Consider the following 16,758-nt stretch of genomic DNA (forward strand, 5'->3'; position numbering starts at 1 on the left):
AATTCTGAAGCAGGACATCCCTATTGCCCCTCTGGCACCCGCTGCAGGGCCTAGGGAACACCACGTAGGAGGATGGAAAGAACACTACAGAATTTGGTCCTGCGCATAAAAGGTGACCACAGCCATCATGGACACACAGTAGTTGCCACTACCTGAACAAGTCTGCACGTGGCGCCAGAGATGTGAGAAGGAGGGCACTGGCAGGGGATCAGAAGGAGTTGGCAGAAATGGGGGAAGGTGAGAGAGGCTATTGGGGTGAATGTGACTGCAGTCAATTCTATACAAGTATGAAATTGTCAAAAAAAAAAAAAAGAAAAAGTCTATAGAATGAGGCCTTTGTTTTGTTTTGTAAAACAGATCTTACTGTGAAGTCTAGGCTAGCCTAGGACTCACTGTGTAGCTCAGAGTGGCCTTGAACTTGAGGCTCAGCTTTTCAAATGATAGGATTACAAGTGTAAATAAGAACTGGTTCATTTATTGGGAGGAGAAAGGGGTATTTATGCCCCTGGGGAGGTGGCCAGGGTCTCTGGGGCCAGGTTTGTGTGGCTGTGCACCACTGGTCAGGGCAGGAGTGATGGAAGATGCTTTGTGTGCATATCCAGGGAATGTAGGGTCTGAGGAGGGGATGGGAAAGGGACCGTGGGGGTGGGGGAACCTTATAAGGTCAAACAAGGACCGAAGCCTGGTAACTGTCAGGGCAATAGATTCTTACTGGGGCTGATGGTAGGGGAGCCCCTATATGGCACCAGGTTGGGAGTGGGGAGGGAGCCAAGCCTTTCCATCCTCATGTCTGAGGTATCCGGGGTTGAAGCTCCCTCTGCCCTTCCCCCCTAACCCTGGGCCTATGGTGCCACAAAGGGTTCCTTCCGGGTTTTTTGTTTTGCTTTTTTTTTTTTTTTAAAGAATTACTTATTTTAGGTGTGTGACTGTTTTGTCTGCATATATGTAGGCACACCACGTGGAGGTCAGAAGAGGCCATCTGATCTCCTAGGAATGGTGTCTCAGACGGTTGTGAGCTGGCATGTGGGTGCTGCAAGTTGAACCCAAGTCCTCTGCAGAAGCAACAAGTGCCCCTAACCACTGAGCCACCCATCCAGCCCTTCAGGTTTTGAGGCCAGCAAGGAAACTGCAAGTGTTTCTCTAGGAAAAAGACACAGCAGCATTACGAATGGGTCTTCAAAGACGGCCCCTGCCTCTACACTGGAAAGGGAGCGTTTGGGACAAGAGAACTGACCAAACACCAATGGCAGGTGACTCACACCAGGAAAAGAGCACTTCGGGATTGTTGGATCATTTCAAGTTATTTCTGGGAGCTAGAGAAATGGTCGGGTGGTTAAGGGCATGGAGTACACTCTTCCAGAGGACCTGAGTCCAATATCAGGGGACTCACAACTGCCTGTAACTGTAGCCCCAGAGAATCCAGTGCCTTTGGCTTCCACAGGCAAATGCACAAACTCACACTCAAGACGCTTACATCTAACTAAAAATAAAACTTTTAACAAAGATTATTGCATCGAGGCTATAACTCTGTGACAGAATATTTGCTTAGTGTCCAAAAGGGCATGGAACATTTAGTCCCCTGTCCCCTTGAGACAGGGTCTCACTGTGTAGCTTGGAACTCACTATGTAGTCAGCCTGGCCTTGAACTCACAGAGATCTGCTTACCCGTCTCCAGAGTGCTAGGATTAAAGGTATTCCTGGCCTAAAGGCCCCGAAATGGATCTCCAGCACCACAAAATATACTTGGCATGATTAACAGATTGTAGTGAGAGGAAAGGGGGTGTGTCCATAGACTGCTGGAGTCACGAGCCTAGAAAAATGAGTGAGAAGCTAAGTGTGATGGTGTAAGCCTGTGATCTCAGCACTTAGGAGACAGGAGGATTGTGGGAACATAATAAGACCATGTTTCAAAAAAAAAAAAAAAAAAAGAGGAGGAGGAGGAGGCAGAGGAAGAGGAGGAGGAAGAGGAGGGAGAGGAGGAGGAAGAGGGAATTAAAAAATAGCAAGGCATCAAAGAATGAGACCGGGAAAACAAATTAGGCACACAGTGAGACAGATCTTTAAGATCTGGAGGGCCACACTCAGGCAGAAGGAACAGAAAATGTCACTGTGTTTGGTGTGAGAGTGTGTGGTAGGGTGGGACAGTGGGTTCTACTGCAGGGAGTGGCATGATTGCTCTGAGGACAGCATACAGAGAGCCCAGGGAAGATCTGTTTAGGCAGGCCAGGTAGACAGAGGCCAGGTTAGTGGGTAAGGTAAGATCTAGTGGACAACATGATGGACCACAAGTAACTTCCCTGCAGGGACATCCGGCCATCGAGCGGTTTTAAGTAAGACAGGAGTGAACTCCCGGCCAAGGGGAGAACCCTGATGAGGAGGCTGATGTGTGGTAGACTCTGGCCATGAAGGATTCTCTGGAACAAGGAGCCTAGGCTTCTGGAACTGACTGCTCCCTGAGAGCATCGCTGCCTCGCTCCCATGTCAGGCCTGAAAATCTGCACATGACAAACTGCAGTTACTCAAGAAGTGGCTCCTGCAGTTCTTGCAGAAGCTGAGGGCTGCAGGCTGAGGTGCCTGGCACTGGACTGGCTGGGAGCCTCCCAGCCCCAATAGTTCCCTCCTCACAGCCTCCTCACTTTTTTCTTTTCTTTCTTTCTTTCCTTCCTTCTTTTTTTTTTTGGTTTTTTGAGACAGGATTTTTCTGTGTAGTCCTGGCTGTCCTGGAGCTCACTCTAGACCAGGCTGGCCTCGAACTCAGAAATCCGCCTGCCTCTGCCTCCCGAGCGTTGGGATTAAAGGCGTGTGCCACCACTGCCCGGCCTCACTTTCTTTTTAAATTAGGGGTTCGAGCAATGTATCAGTGGTTAAGAGCACTCTCTTAGCTGCTCTCTTCCATGGGACCTAGGTTTCATTTCTCCATTTCTATCAGTTAAGGTGGCTAACTCCAATTTCAGGGGGTCCAACGTCTTCTTCTGGCCTCCATGGTACTACATGCACGCACACACACACACACACACACACACACACACACACACACACACACACACACTCCCACCTTATAGGGTGACCTGGAACTTCTCAAATCATGATCCTCCTGCTTTGGCCTCCTCATGGCTTGAATGATAGACATACAGCATGGTGCTCAACTCTCGCATACCATCCCTGAGGTGAATGAAGTGGGTCTGGGGTATTTTATGACATAGTTCACCTACACTATTTTTAAACGCTTCTTATGTCGTTAATGCATTCCTGTTTCACATGTCACTTTCCCACTAAAGTATCTAGGTATTCCTCAGAGGAATGCAAGCAGTAACTGCCCTAGACTGTTGTCTCTGATGGTGGCACACAGGAACAAAATGACGCTGAGTGTTGAAAATGTCCACGGTTTCTGTATCCGTGCTGTCTGAAGCTGCTGACCTCATACATGTCTTGCAAGTGCGCTCTGTCCCGGAGGAAGCAGGAACTGCAGATTGGAAGTTTGAATATCTGACAAGCTGAGGAGGAGGGGTCAGGAGCCAGGAAATGCAGGGAGCACCAGCTGTCACTAGCACTGTCCTATGAGCTGGGGACGCAGGACAATATCAAATGTTCCTGTCATCTCACAGTGGTTGTCTAAGTCAGCAGGCAGTGCTCAAATGCATGCGGCTCCTGGCAGAGAGGAAGAAAGGAGCCCGGAGTGGGAGCAGGGGGCTTTGTGCACCCCTAAGTCATTGGCTTCAACAAACTTCTTTTGTACAGCAGGGAAGGTGGCTCATGGCTCATGGCCTTTCTCTCATACATTCTAATTTTTTATAAAATACACTTTCGAATTGTTTTGGTTAAGAAGTTTAACCTCTAGATGAAGTCAATTCTAAATCGTTCAGAGAGGCTGGTGGTGGAGGTGTATACCCATAATCCCCAGCTCTTCCCAGGTGGAAGGAGGAGGATTAGGAATTTAAGCCCAGTTTCACTCGTGTATATATGCACATATGTATGTATACATATGTATGTGTGTGTGTGTGTATGGATATATGTGTATATATATATGTGTGTATGTATATATGTGTGTATGCATATATATGTATGAATGTATCTATGTGTGTATGTGTATATACATATATGTATGTGTTTTATATATATATGTGTGCGCACACGCACACACACACACACACACACACACACACACACACACACGGAGTTCAAAGCTGGTCTCAGCTACATGAGACCAAACAAACCACCCTCCAAACAAACACACAAACAAAACACCAAACAAAACTGTACCCCCTCAATCAGTTCAGGGTCATTTCAGGTTTACAAAGATGCACAGAGAACCCACCAAGCCAATTACACGCTTTTTCAGTCACTGTTACATGAACCCCCCTGCCCCGCCCCCAAGGCTTAGTAAGTCCGGTTGCCAAGGAAACCACCTGAAAGGCCCACCATAGAGTAAAACTCGTCCTGTCATGTGTTGTGTGCCAAATGGACAGGAGCACCCACACACAAACACACCTACTACACACACACACACACACACACACACACACACACCTTCCTAACACAAACCAGAATAGTTAGGCTTGTAAGATAATAAGCTTGTAAGATACCTTGGGACTCCCCAGGATGAATCAAGACAAGTCAGGTCCTGCTCTAAAACTAGAAATTAGGATCAGTAATAGCAGAAAAAACAAGTGACTTTAAGGGGACTTTAGGGATGCTTAAAATAATCATGAAGACAAATGAGCCAGGTAGGGAAAGTGGAGACTTGATGCCACAGGGAAGATGGTTGTAGACTGCGGAAGAGCTCCTAAATACAAGACTCCCTTCTGCAGCTCCAGGCTTCCTGTTAGTCCCAGCTTGGCACAGTGGAGGAAGCAGGGCCAGGTGAGGTCTGTCTGTGCGATGCCCACCTTATAGGCTTTACCTAGGACCAGAGGGTTCTTAGTGCTAGGAAACAGATCTTAGACAGGCTGCTGCCTCTAAGCAGCCAGGTGCCTCCGGGAAGTTGGAATTTGCCGGTTGAGACACCTTGCCCATTGCTAGAACGCACAGGGCAAGTGAGGAGGGCTGCTCGGCAGGCTCCCAAATCCACCAGGAAAGGAAACCTCTCACCTCCCGACCTCTGGAAGGCCCCTGAACCTTGGGACCAACCCTCCCTACGTCTATTCTTCCTCTGCTGTAATCAGAAGAAATCGCCCTAACTCCTGCCTCTGCTAGGATTCCTCACTCCACTCTTGTCTTGGAAAGACAGAGGAAGTTCAATGTTTGAGTGAGCTTGCATCCACAGCCTATGAAGTTAAGTCTGGGGACGGACTACCATCTACAGCAAAGGTTCTCAACCTGTGAGCCGCAGCCAGGATGACCATCAGAAAACAGAGATATCCTATTACAATTCCTAACAAAATTAAGAGTTAGAAAGTAGCAATGAAAATAATTTTATGGCTGGGGCTCAGCACACCATGAGAAACTGTATTAAAGGGTGATGGCCATTAGGAAGGTTTGAAGAGCATTGAGCTAAAGAGAAAGAGCCATCAGTCGGAAGATCCATTGCCATCTGACTCACAGCTAATGTTTACACTTGTTTACAGTCTGCTCTCAAACAATTTGGCTCCCACCGGGCACGGCTTATGGAGGACGATCTATTCTGTTTGTTTACATATTTGAAGAAAACACTGGGCTGGCTATCGCCCAATGTGAAGTGGCACTGAGCCCCCTGGGGCTCCCAGTCTCCAGGCTACACATGGGGTCCTTTCATGAACTTCAACAAAGTCCTGATGTGAAACACATCTGGTTTGTCCGTAGCTGAAAGGCCAGGGGCATTGACTCTTATCACAATGGCCCTTTGACCAGGACAGTTGTAAGCACACCCATGGGCAACCAGGAAATGCCTTACCAGACTCTTAAAGAACATCACTTGGGGTAGGCTGGGAAGGGACCTGAAAGTCTATTGTTCTGGGCTCCAGTTTTCAGTCCATAAGGGCACGTATTAGATTCTGTAGACAATTCAGGACAAATAATAAGTTGTAGCCCTCCCTCAAACACAAGCAGTAGACTCTCACGGGCCTGGCCCAGTAACTACCGTATTTCACAGACTTTATGGTGAACCTCTGTTTTGAATGTTTTAGCTATGTCTAGACTTGGCATGAACAATCGGTGCCACCACAGTCTCAATGAGACGCAGTGCTTATGGATTATTTGTCATTGAGGAGGAAGCTGTATAGGTGTTGTGACATTTATACCTCCCTTCCCTTAAATGTTTTCCATGGTATTATAATAAAGATCGTAACTACCCCAAGCAACCCCTGCCCCGGGACACACTGGAAGCCCCTAGCAGCACTCTGGGAAAGCTAGGGAGTTCCTGGTCTTTACTGGGTCTAATCACTCTCAGTTCATCATGGCTGGGGTCTTCAGATGATCTTTTCTCTTCCTTCCTTTGTGTGTGTATGTGTGTGTAAGGGTTTATTTGTGTACAAGTGTGTGTGCATGTACGTGTGAGAACAGAGGTCAACACTGGTCATCAACCTTGAATGCTCTTCACCATACCTTTTGAGACAGGGTCTCTCACTTAACCAGGAGCTCACAGACAAGGCCAGACTGGCTGGCGGATGAGCTTCACAGGTCGTCTGTCTTCACCTCCTCAGTGCTGGGATTATGGCCATATGTTATTGTGCCTGGCTTTTTATATGGGTACGGGGGTCAGAACACAGGTTCTCATGCTTGGGAGTCAAAGATGTTACTGACCGAGCCATCTCTCCCTCCCGCCTCAAGTGCCTTCCTTTGGATGATAACCTGGTTGTAGCAAGGTGGGGTTCTTTTTTTTTTTTTTTGGTTTTGGTTTTTTCGAGACAGGGTTTCTCTGTATAGCCCTAGCTGTCCTGGAACTCACTTTGTAGACCAGGCTGGCCTCGAACTCAGAAATCCGCCTGCCTCTGCCTTCCCAGTGCTGGGATTAAAGGCATGTGCCACCACGCCCAGCCCAAGGTGGGGTTCTTGACTGTAGCTGTATGGCTCTCAATCTGTGAGTTGCTACCCCATGAGGGTTGAATATCAGATACTCTGGAGATCAGATATCAACATGAAGTAGCGATGTTACAGTTGCAAAGTAATATTTTGGTTGGGAGTCACCACAGTGTGAGGGACTGTATTACAGGGTTGTAGCCTTAGGAAGGTTGAAAAGCATTACCACAAATCAAACTGCCAGGAAAAGGTTAATACAGGAAGAGAAGGAGGCTGGCAGCATCCAATCCCAGTCCATATCTTGAGAGCGCGTGCAGCACCCAACTGCGCATGTGTCTTATCCATCACTCACTGTGGTTAAGGCGTACATGCTTATTAAATTCTTGGGACTCAACCATGGACCACATGGAGCAAACAGGCATTTCTTCTGAGATAGTGGCCTCACTGGGGCCCCCAGGAGCTATGGAAGGCTTGGGTTTCTGTGTCAGGCTCAGCCTCTACCAGCATAAACATGTATAGACAGGCCTTGGTTTATAATGGCTTATTGACTTGACAGATGTGTGACAGCTAGATGCATTCGGTAGAAGTTGTACCTTCAATTTGGAATTTGAATCTTACATGCAAGCAATAATACCGTTTGATGCTCTCTTGTCTTGCTAGGCTGTAGTGAGCTACAGTTCCTAGCTTGCCGTGCGATCACAGAGGTGAAGAAACCAGGACTGAGTAGTGTACTGTGCTGCTGAGCTGGGACTCTGTGGGTGGGGGCAGTGACTACAGTGGTTTTCTATGTGGGCTATCTTCAACTCACTATAGGGCGATTGGAACTTAACTCTACTGTAAGATGGCAGGCACCTGTAGTTATGTCTTGTTCAAGGTGCTAAGGATGGAAGCCAGGGTCCCACATGTACTAAGCAAGCACCCTACCACTGAGCAGCAACCCAGGCCCATGGCTCTGTTGCATGTGGGCTTCTGTATTAAAGATGCCTTATTTAGTACACACAACTATGTCATTAGTACTGACCTCATTGTCTGCAGCACTATACCTTGTGCCTCAATAAAGTATTGGGTAATCAGTGTGGCGAATCCTCAAAGAGCTCACCAAGGAGACACCTCTCCATGACAGAGACCATTACAGAAAACAACAGCGAATCAAAGTACATACAGACTGTGGATCCCAGTTCCAATGAATACACCTATAATATAATATAAGTCAACTAAGGCTCGGGAGGGGATTATTGCAGAAGAGTGGGCGGAGAGACTGTAAGAGCCAGAGGGACAGGGTGTTTGCTGCGAGGTCATGTGTCCTATGAAGATCAGGAGTCACACCCATGACGTCTCATCAGCATGATTATATAACACAGCCAGGACAAGGACATGACCAAGAGACATTTGAAGTGGAAGGAGGGAAGATGGAGAGACCTCAATCCTATACAAAGGACCACAGGCAACTAAGGGATGCTGAGGGCAGAAGAAGTCATCCAGTACCAAATGGAAAGTCCTGGATGTCCTAAAAAGATACATATAATAGACATTATAGAGAGTAAGTAGGCTGTATTTCTCTATTTAGGACTATATATGCATGTGCACGCGTGCGTGCGCGCGCGCACACACACACACACACACACACACATACACACACACACACACACACACACACACACATCAACAATAGAAATGAAGCCATGATCAGGGGCAAGTGGGAGGGTGTAGAAGAAGGAAAGGGAAATGACGTAATTATATCATACTCACATAAAATTTAAAAATTAGGGCTGGAGACATGCATGGCTCAGCGGTTAAGAGCACCAGCTGCTCTTCCAGAGGTTCTGAGTTCAATTCCCAGTAACCACTAGTGGCTCACAACCGTCTATAATGAGGTCTGGTGCCCTCTTCTGGTGTGCAGGCACATCTTATGGTACAAATAATAAATAAATAAACCTTTAAAAAATAGTAAGAATGATCTCACTTCCCATTCTTAAATGAAAATGATGCTTTTGAGCTGGGTACAGCAGCTGGTATACCAGCAGGTGGAAGGTGGACATCGCTGACTCCAAAGTGAGTTGCAGGCCAACCTGGGCTATTTGATAGCTTGCCTCTACAAAACTGGGGACCTGTGAGGTGGCTCAGTGGCTGGAGGTGCTTGCCACCAAGCTTGACAACCTGAATTCAATCTCTCATCTTCGGCACACAGATAAATAAGTGCACAAATAAATGTGATAAACAGTTGCTAAAAACAAGAAAAAGGAAGAAATCTCGACAGGCAGCAGTGGCTGCACGCCTTTAATCCCAGCACTTGGGAGGCAGAGGCAGGTAGATGTTTACAAATTTGAGGCCAGCCTGGTCTACAGAGTTCCAACCAAGGTTACAGAGAGAAACCCTGTCTCAAAAAACAAACAAAAAAGTAAAGAAAAAAGACCATTTTTCAAAGCAGTTACACTTCTTCCAAAAGGTATTTATCTATGTTACTTCTTTAAACAAAAAACAATTTTTTTAATGAGTATGAGTGTTTTGTCTACATATGCACCATGTTCATACAGTCCCTACAGAGGCCAGGAGAGAACGTCAGATCCCCTGGGACTGGAATTACAGTTCTGTGAGCTGCCATGTGGGTGCTAGGAGTTGGACCTAGGAGCTCTGGAAGAGCACCCTTAACCACTGAGCCATCTCTCCAACCCCCTTAATTTGTTCTTTTTGAGACAGGGTTTTGGTGTGTGTGTGTGTGTGTGTGTGTGTGTGTGTGTATACAGAACCCAGGCACTCAGTAATGCTAGACAAATGCTCCACCAATGAGCCACACCCTTAGCATCCTCATCTGGCGGCTTTCAAAAAAGACTAGAGTCAGGTGAGAGAAAGGATGGGGCTGTTGCCACTGAGTCGCACGTCATGTCTGTTCATGTGTCTTGCAAAAGGACCTAAAATCCTAATGCTGTCTGAAGTACTCTTTTGAGATCCTTTGCTTTAGAACTGTACAAATCAAAATCCCCCTGTGTTATCTGAAAGCAGGAAATAAAACAACGTTTAAAGACCGTTTTCTGAGACATGTTCAAACATGAAAATGAAGCCCTGTCCCCACTGGGTCAGCGGACTGTGTTAGATTGCCCTGGCACCTGTGGCATGTCCCTCCTCTGTACCACTGCACTCCAGAAGACTGTAGTTTGTCAATATTTATGAAAAAACAAAACAAAACAAAACAAAACGAGGCAGACGCCACTGGGAAGTAGCTTTCTCCGTCAGTCCACAGCTGTCCTGCGGGAGAGTCAAATGAGATAAAATGGAGCTAAATAGGACATAAAGGAACTCGATATAAAATATGAACTATATGCAGTGCTGTGTTTTAAAGAGTATGAAATAGGAAAGAGAGCCTCTTGACAGCTCCTCACCTAATAGAATGCTAACATATTTTGGCGTCTTACCCTGAGTGCTGAATTGAGATAATAATAGTTGGTTAGCATTATTCTGTAGCTGTGAAACCCATTTTCAGTGATACTAGCAAAATCACTAGCTCTATTACACTTCCATTTAGGGACTCCAAGGGCAAGCGATTACGGCACAAGTAATACTTTCCTCGACATTTCATCTTTGAGCGACTGAGAACAGTCAGTAATTTCACCATCCCATACGTTAAAACAGGGTAACCATTTGTCACGTAAAGAGCAGCACCAAAAGCAGTTTTATCAAATGACGTGGGGGTCAAATTAACCAAATTAACCAACCACGAACATGAAAACCCAGCATTAGCCCAATTGATTTAAATTATATGATTGGGAAACACATCACTCCCTTTTTAAAAATGCATTTCCATTCATGCTGTGGAGTGGGAAGTTTGTGTGCTCTCTGAAATTCAGAGGCAAAGAATGTGGGCCACCTGGGTCATTCCAGAGGATGTCAGAAGAAATGAGGCCCACGTGAGAGGATTTAAGATTTCTTCAGGAGTCTCAGACACTGTAACTTGTGCTAGGGGTGTGTGTGTGTGTGTATACATATATGTGTGTGTGTGTATATGTGTATATATATATGTATACACATATATATGTATACACTTATGTATACACATGTGCATGTGTATGTATATATGCATACACATATGTATATGTATATATACATACATACACATACACATATGTGTGTATATATATAAACATACATATATATACACATATATGTATATGTACACACACACACACACATATATATATGTAACTTGTATGTGCATGCATGCATGCGTGTGTGTGTGGGGGGGGCACGTGTATTCATGTGCGTGTACTGGAGCGCACACACACAAATGCAAGTTTATGGGTATGTGTGCACAAAAATACATGCAGAAGGCAGAGGTCACTTGCAAGTCTCTTATCAGGAGCTGCGTGTCTCTTTTTTGAGACATGCACGGTCTCCTGGTTGGGAGCTCAGCTATGTGAGGAGGCTAGCTGGCCAGCTCACCACACCAGGGATCCACTCAGCTCCAGGTGCACACCAGCAAGCCAAGTGGATTTTTGTTTTGTCTTAAAGATGTATTTATTTTGGGCTGGAGAGATGGCTCAGAGGTTAAGAACACTGACTTCTCTTCCAGAGGTCCTGAGTTCAATTCCCAGCAACCACATGGTGGCTCACAACCATCTGTAATGGGATCTGATGCCCTCTTCTGGTGTGTCTGAAGACGGCTACAGTGTACTCACATACATAAAATAAATAAATAACTCTTTTAAAAAAGATGTACTTATTTTTATATTATGTGTATGGGTGTTTGGTCTGCATGTATGTCTATGCAATATGTGCATGCGGTGCCCATGGAAGCCAGAAGGAATCAGACCCTATGGAACTGGAGTTGCAGACAGTTGTGAGTCACCACGTGGGCGCTGGGAATCAAACCCACGTCCTCTGGAAGAGCAACAAGTGCTCTTATGCACTGAGCCATTTCTCCACTCCCGAACATAGGTTTTTACGTGGATTCTGGGGATTAATCTCAGGTCTGTGTGCTTACAGGATAAGTACTTTGCTGACCAAGCCATCTCTACAGCTGCACGCGGTGACTTTTAACACATTTTCTTGGCTTTCCTTGAACCCAAGCTACGGTTTTTTTAAACAAGAGAAAAGCAGATGTTGTTGCTGTGTTGATCTCTTCCCAGCTATCCATATGCTGTTTTAATATAAACACATTTGGCCCTTAATGATACTAGTTGGGTGAAAGATGTCTAATAATTTTATTGGTTTAAAAAGCTGAGTTAAAAATGTACCCCAGAAGAAAGCCAATCAGAAAATGCACCAGTTTGCTTTTTGGATGTATTTACTTAGCATGTGTGCTTGGGGCTGTGATGGTTTGTATATGCTTGGCCCAGGGAGTGGCAGTATTTGGAGGTGTGGCCTTGTTGGAATAGGTGTGTCGCTGTGGTATGGGCTTTAAGACCCTCATCCTAGCTGCTTGGAAGCCAGGATTCTATTAGCAGCCTTCAGATGAAGATGTAAAAATCTCAGCTCCTCCCACACCATCCTGCCTGAATGTTGCCACGTTCCTGCCTTGATGATGATGGACTGAACCTCTGAACCTGTAAGCCATCCCCAATTAAATGTTGTCATTATATGAGTTGCCTTGGTCATGGTGTCTGTTCACAGCAGTAAAACCTTAACTAAGACAGGGGCATATGTCATGGTGTGTGTGGAAATCAAGAGGCAAACTCTACAGAATCCTTTGTCTCTTACTTTCCTGAAGCTCTGGCCATCAGGCTTGCAGAGGGTAAGTGCCTTTACCCACTGAGACATCTCACTAGCCCTGAGTCTACTTACTTATTGATGGAAACCAAAAACCAAAACCAAAACCAACCAAACAAACATAAAAACAATCAAACAAACAAACAAACAAAACCCACAGTGTGTTTAGCCTAGCTCCTTCCTGCCTTTCTGTTCTTTAAGGATGGACAAATGGGAATAGTGGGCTAACTGTCCCGTTTTCTCAAACTCTGGCTGATTTCAACTAGCAATGGTGTTTCTCCTGAGCAGCATTCTCTGGGCTTTTCCAGGAAGGGGACTGGTGTTATCTGAGCCAAGATAAGCTGCTCAAGGAATTGGCGTGAGGGTCCCAGGCAGCTGGTGATACCTGACCCACCAAGGGTTTCCTCAGACTGGGGACGGTTTGCTCTCAATCCGATAATCTGAGTTGAACACAGGCAGCAGGCTTGGAGCACCCATTCCCCACTCCACTTCTACCATCCCCTCCTCACACTCTCCTTCCTTTTCCTCAGGAGTGGCTGATGGCAGGTAGCGGTGGCATATAGTGTTTGCAGATTAGTATGTGTGCCCCCCTCCTCTGTTCCCTCTACCTCTCCCCCACTCCCTACACAAAAAAGGCAGGCAGGAGCTAGGTTAAACACATTGAGGGTTTTTGGGTTTTTGTTTTCCATCAATAAATATTGGCTCCCTTATAACAGTGAAGCTTCCACTGTTCTTACCATTCCCTCTGTGGCCTCGGGGGACCCAATGGTGGTAGAGCACTGGATGGTTTCTCAATGACCACCTGTGTGTGGCCCTCAGGCCAATCAGCAGAGTCTTTAAAACTCCTCTTTGGCTTGAACAAAAGCTTACCGGAACTTTCATTATAGAACAAGAAGGGAGAGAGGAGGAAAGGGGAGCCAGGTGCCTGGAAACCTGCTCCAGGCTCTGTGGAGTTCCTCCTGATCCAATTATGTTTACTGACCTTTGAGGCTTTCTCCAGAAAAAGCGTTCTACAGAGACACTGGACAAAGGATCCTGTTACAAATGCTGACACCAGGAAAAGCCAGGCACCTGCCCGGGGCTTTCTTCTGAAATCACTGTTCAGTTGCTTTTGATAATCGCAGAAAAAGAAAACTGACTTCAGCGCTGGAGAGATGGCTCTTGGGTTAAGGGCACTGACTGATCTTCCAGAGGTCCTGAGTTCATTCCCAGCCATGGTGGCTCACAACTATCTGCAGTGGGATCTGATGCCCTCTTCTGGTGTGTCTGATGACAGCTACAATGTATTCATAAAATAAATAAATACATCTTAAAGAAAAAGAAAAGAAGACCGACTTCTTTGAACAAGGGGACAGCATTGTCTCCACCAGGACAGTGATACACCTTGTCAATCTGAGAACACAAAGGTAAACATTCTGCTTAAGGTGATGGCGCAATTTGCCAATGTGAGGACCGGCGTTTATATTCCCAGTCAGATGCAGTGATACGAGTCCCTAATTCCTGCATGGGGAGGTCTCAGGATACAGGAGAATCCTTGAGGCTCACTGGCCACCCAGCACAGTCAAATTAGAAAGATCCAAGTTCAATGAGAGAACTTTTCTTTAAAAAAAAACATCAGGTTCTCAGTTCAATGAGAGAACTTTTCTTAAAATATCAGACAGCTACACATGACTGCAGGGAGGGAGGCAGACACAATCAGGTCTCTCTGACTTCAAGAACATCTCTGAGTTTAAGAACAGCCTGGTTTACGAAGGGAGTCCCAGGCCAGGCAGGACTAGATCCTGTCTCAATCAAACCAAAACAAACCTGATGTGGTAGCGCATGCCTTTAATCCCTGCACTTAGGTGGCAGAGGCAGGTGGACCTCTGAGTTTGAGGTCATCCTGGGCTACAGAGTGAGTCCAGGACAGCCAGGGCTACACAGAGAAACCTTGTCTCGAAAAAACAACAAACACAAAAAACCAAACCAACCCAACTCCCAAAAGAGCCATGGAGCTGGGTCTGGGTCCGGGTCTGGGTCTGGGGTCTGGGTCTGGATCTGGGTCCGGGTCCGGGTCCGGGGCTGGGTCTGGGGCCAGGTGTAGGGCCAGGTCCGGACCCGGGTCCCGGGTTGGTGCTGGCACTTGATGTCAACCCTGATGACTTGAACTCTATTCCTGGAGCCTACATGGTGGAAGGAGAAAAATCCTTCAAGCTGTCCTCTGATCTCTGACCTCTACACACAAACACATAGCCAGATACACACCCACCCCAAATAAATGTTTAAGAAAAAGGTAGTCAACCTTTAGCCTCCACATATATACACACGCGTACACCTACAAACATGTAATCATATATCACATGAACATACATGCAGAGTCCTGGGCCCGGGATTACTTGAATTGATTATCCCTTGATTGAAATTCTGCAAAACTAATCAATTTGAAACCTCCCTGTGCTGATGGGAAACGCACTGGATTATCCTCTGACCTGAATGTTTATGCCATCTATCCCGGAAGCTACCAGCCTGGACCTCTCCGTAGGCCACCACCACTGTTTACTCTTATGCTTTATTAAGCATCAAGGGTTGTGGAAACTATAAGTGACGTCGTTCCGTGCGTACATCGCCCACAGGATTGCCCAGCAAGCACGGGCCCCGGGGTGCAGGAGAATTGGATTTAGCCTTTATTATAATGTTTCAGCCCAATCATAGAAACAACCAAACTGAGGCATATGAACTACATCCCTAAAATGACATTTCATATCCAGAAACAATGGTCAGATCTTGAGGCAGACTGTTGTCATTTTAGGTTAAAAATATATATATACATATGGGGAGAAGCCAGCAGGGAGGCAGGCAGACAGAAAGGAGCTCCTGTCCCGCGTGGTTTTAAGCCGACCCAAGTAGCCAAGATCTTCACAAGGGGAGAATAATTGGGGTAAAGCTTTTATCTTTATTAACTGGCTCTGAAATTATCATCTTGGCATCTTGTAAATTGTGATCTTATTGTTGTATGCATCTGATTGTATCATTAAAAAAATATATATATATATGGCTAAGGCTGGCAAGATGGCTCAGTGGGTAAGGATACTTGGTGCCAACCTGACAACCCAAGTATGGGACACACATGGGAAAGGAGGCAACTGACTCCGGCAAGCTGTCCTCTGAACTCCACAAGTATGTGCTCTACAAATTCAGCGGCACGTCTGTGCAGTAGCCTGGGCATACTGGCCTGTGCGCACTTACATACACAGATACACACAATAAATAAGTGATGAAATTAAAAACAAAACAAAACAGAAGCAATTTCGTTACCTCTTTAACATCAGGAAATTAGTTGGGGTGGCATCGCCGCTGGGCTGGTGGCCCCTGTGTAGTCTGGTCCCTATTTATGTCAAAGCATGGGAAGTTTGGCCTTGATTACTCGCTTCATTCAAGGCCCAAATTGGCAATGCCAGTCAAATAAATCGGGCAAAGTATGATGGATACCAGGATGGATAGACGAGCATCAAGGGCTTCAGAGACAGCGCCAGATTTATCTCATTTAATACTCTGTGACGAGACAGTTTAAAGCATAGCACTACGTAGCTCCATCAGAGTCTCTTTACCTTTCGTTTGTCACAGCATGGGAGGGGTTTCCTGGCAGTGATGCTATTAAGTTTTATAAATAAAAAATATTTTCATACTTCACAAAATCTGCAAGAATCAAACACAGACTCTGTAAAGTGCTGGGAGCACTTTTTTTTTTTTTTTAAATAGAGATAGAGAGAGATGGCACGTTTCCTGGGCTGGAGTCCCTTGGCACCTCCTCAGCCTTTGCTTTCTTTTTTGAAGGACAGGGATAGTAACATCAGCTATCTGTGGCGCCGTGGTCAGAACTAAATCCGTTCATTCATATCAAGTTATCAGAATAGAACCTGGCTGGCAGTGCGCGTGAAATCAACACAAACTTTTAAATTATTGCATTTCAATTATTTATCCATCCATCCATCCATCCATCCATCCATCCATCCATCCATCCATCCATCTATCTACTCACCACTCTATCTGTCCATCTGTCCACCCACCCACTTGTCTGTCTATCCATCTGTCTGTCCATCCAATCCATCCATCCATCCATCCATCCATCCATCCATCCATCCATCC

At 46.0% G+C, this 16,758-nt stretch overlaps 1 protein-coding gene and 1 non-coding gene across 3 annotated transcripts in view; one reads left to right on the forward strand and one right to left on the reverse strand.

Moving 5' to 3' along the window:
* Positions 1-16,758, reverse strand: part of Macroh2a2 (macroH2A.2 histone) — a 45,965-nt gene that overhangs the window by 22,751 nt on the left and 6,456 nt on the right. The gene's annotated exons all lie outside the window — the stretch shown is intronic.
* Positions 13,347-13,431, forward strand: Mir5108 (microRNA 5108). The gene has a single exon (NR_039568.1). It is a non-coding gene; the product is annotated as a microRNA 5108 (primary transcript).

The sequence above is a fragment of the Mus musculus genome, chromosome 10 (assembly GCF_000001635.26).
Source record: "Mus musculus strain C57BL/6J chromosome 10, GRCm38.p6 C57BL/6J".
NCBI classification, from domain to species: domain Eukaryota; kingdom Metazoa; phylum Chordata; class Mammalia; order Rodentia; family Muridae; genus Mus; species Mus musculus.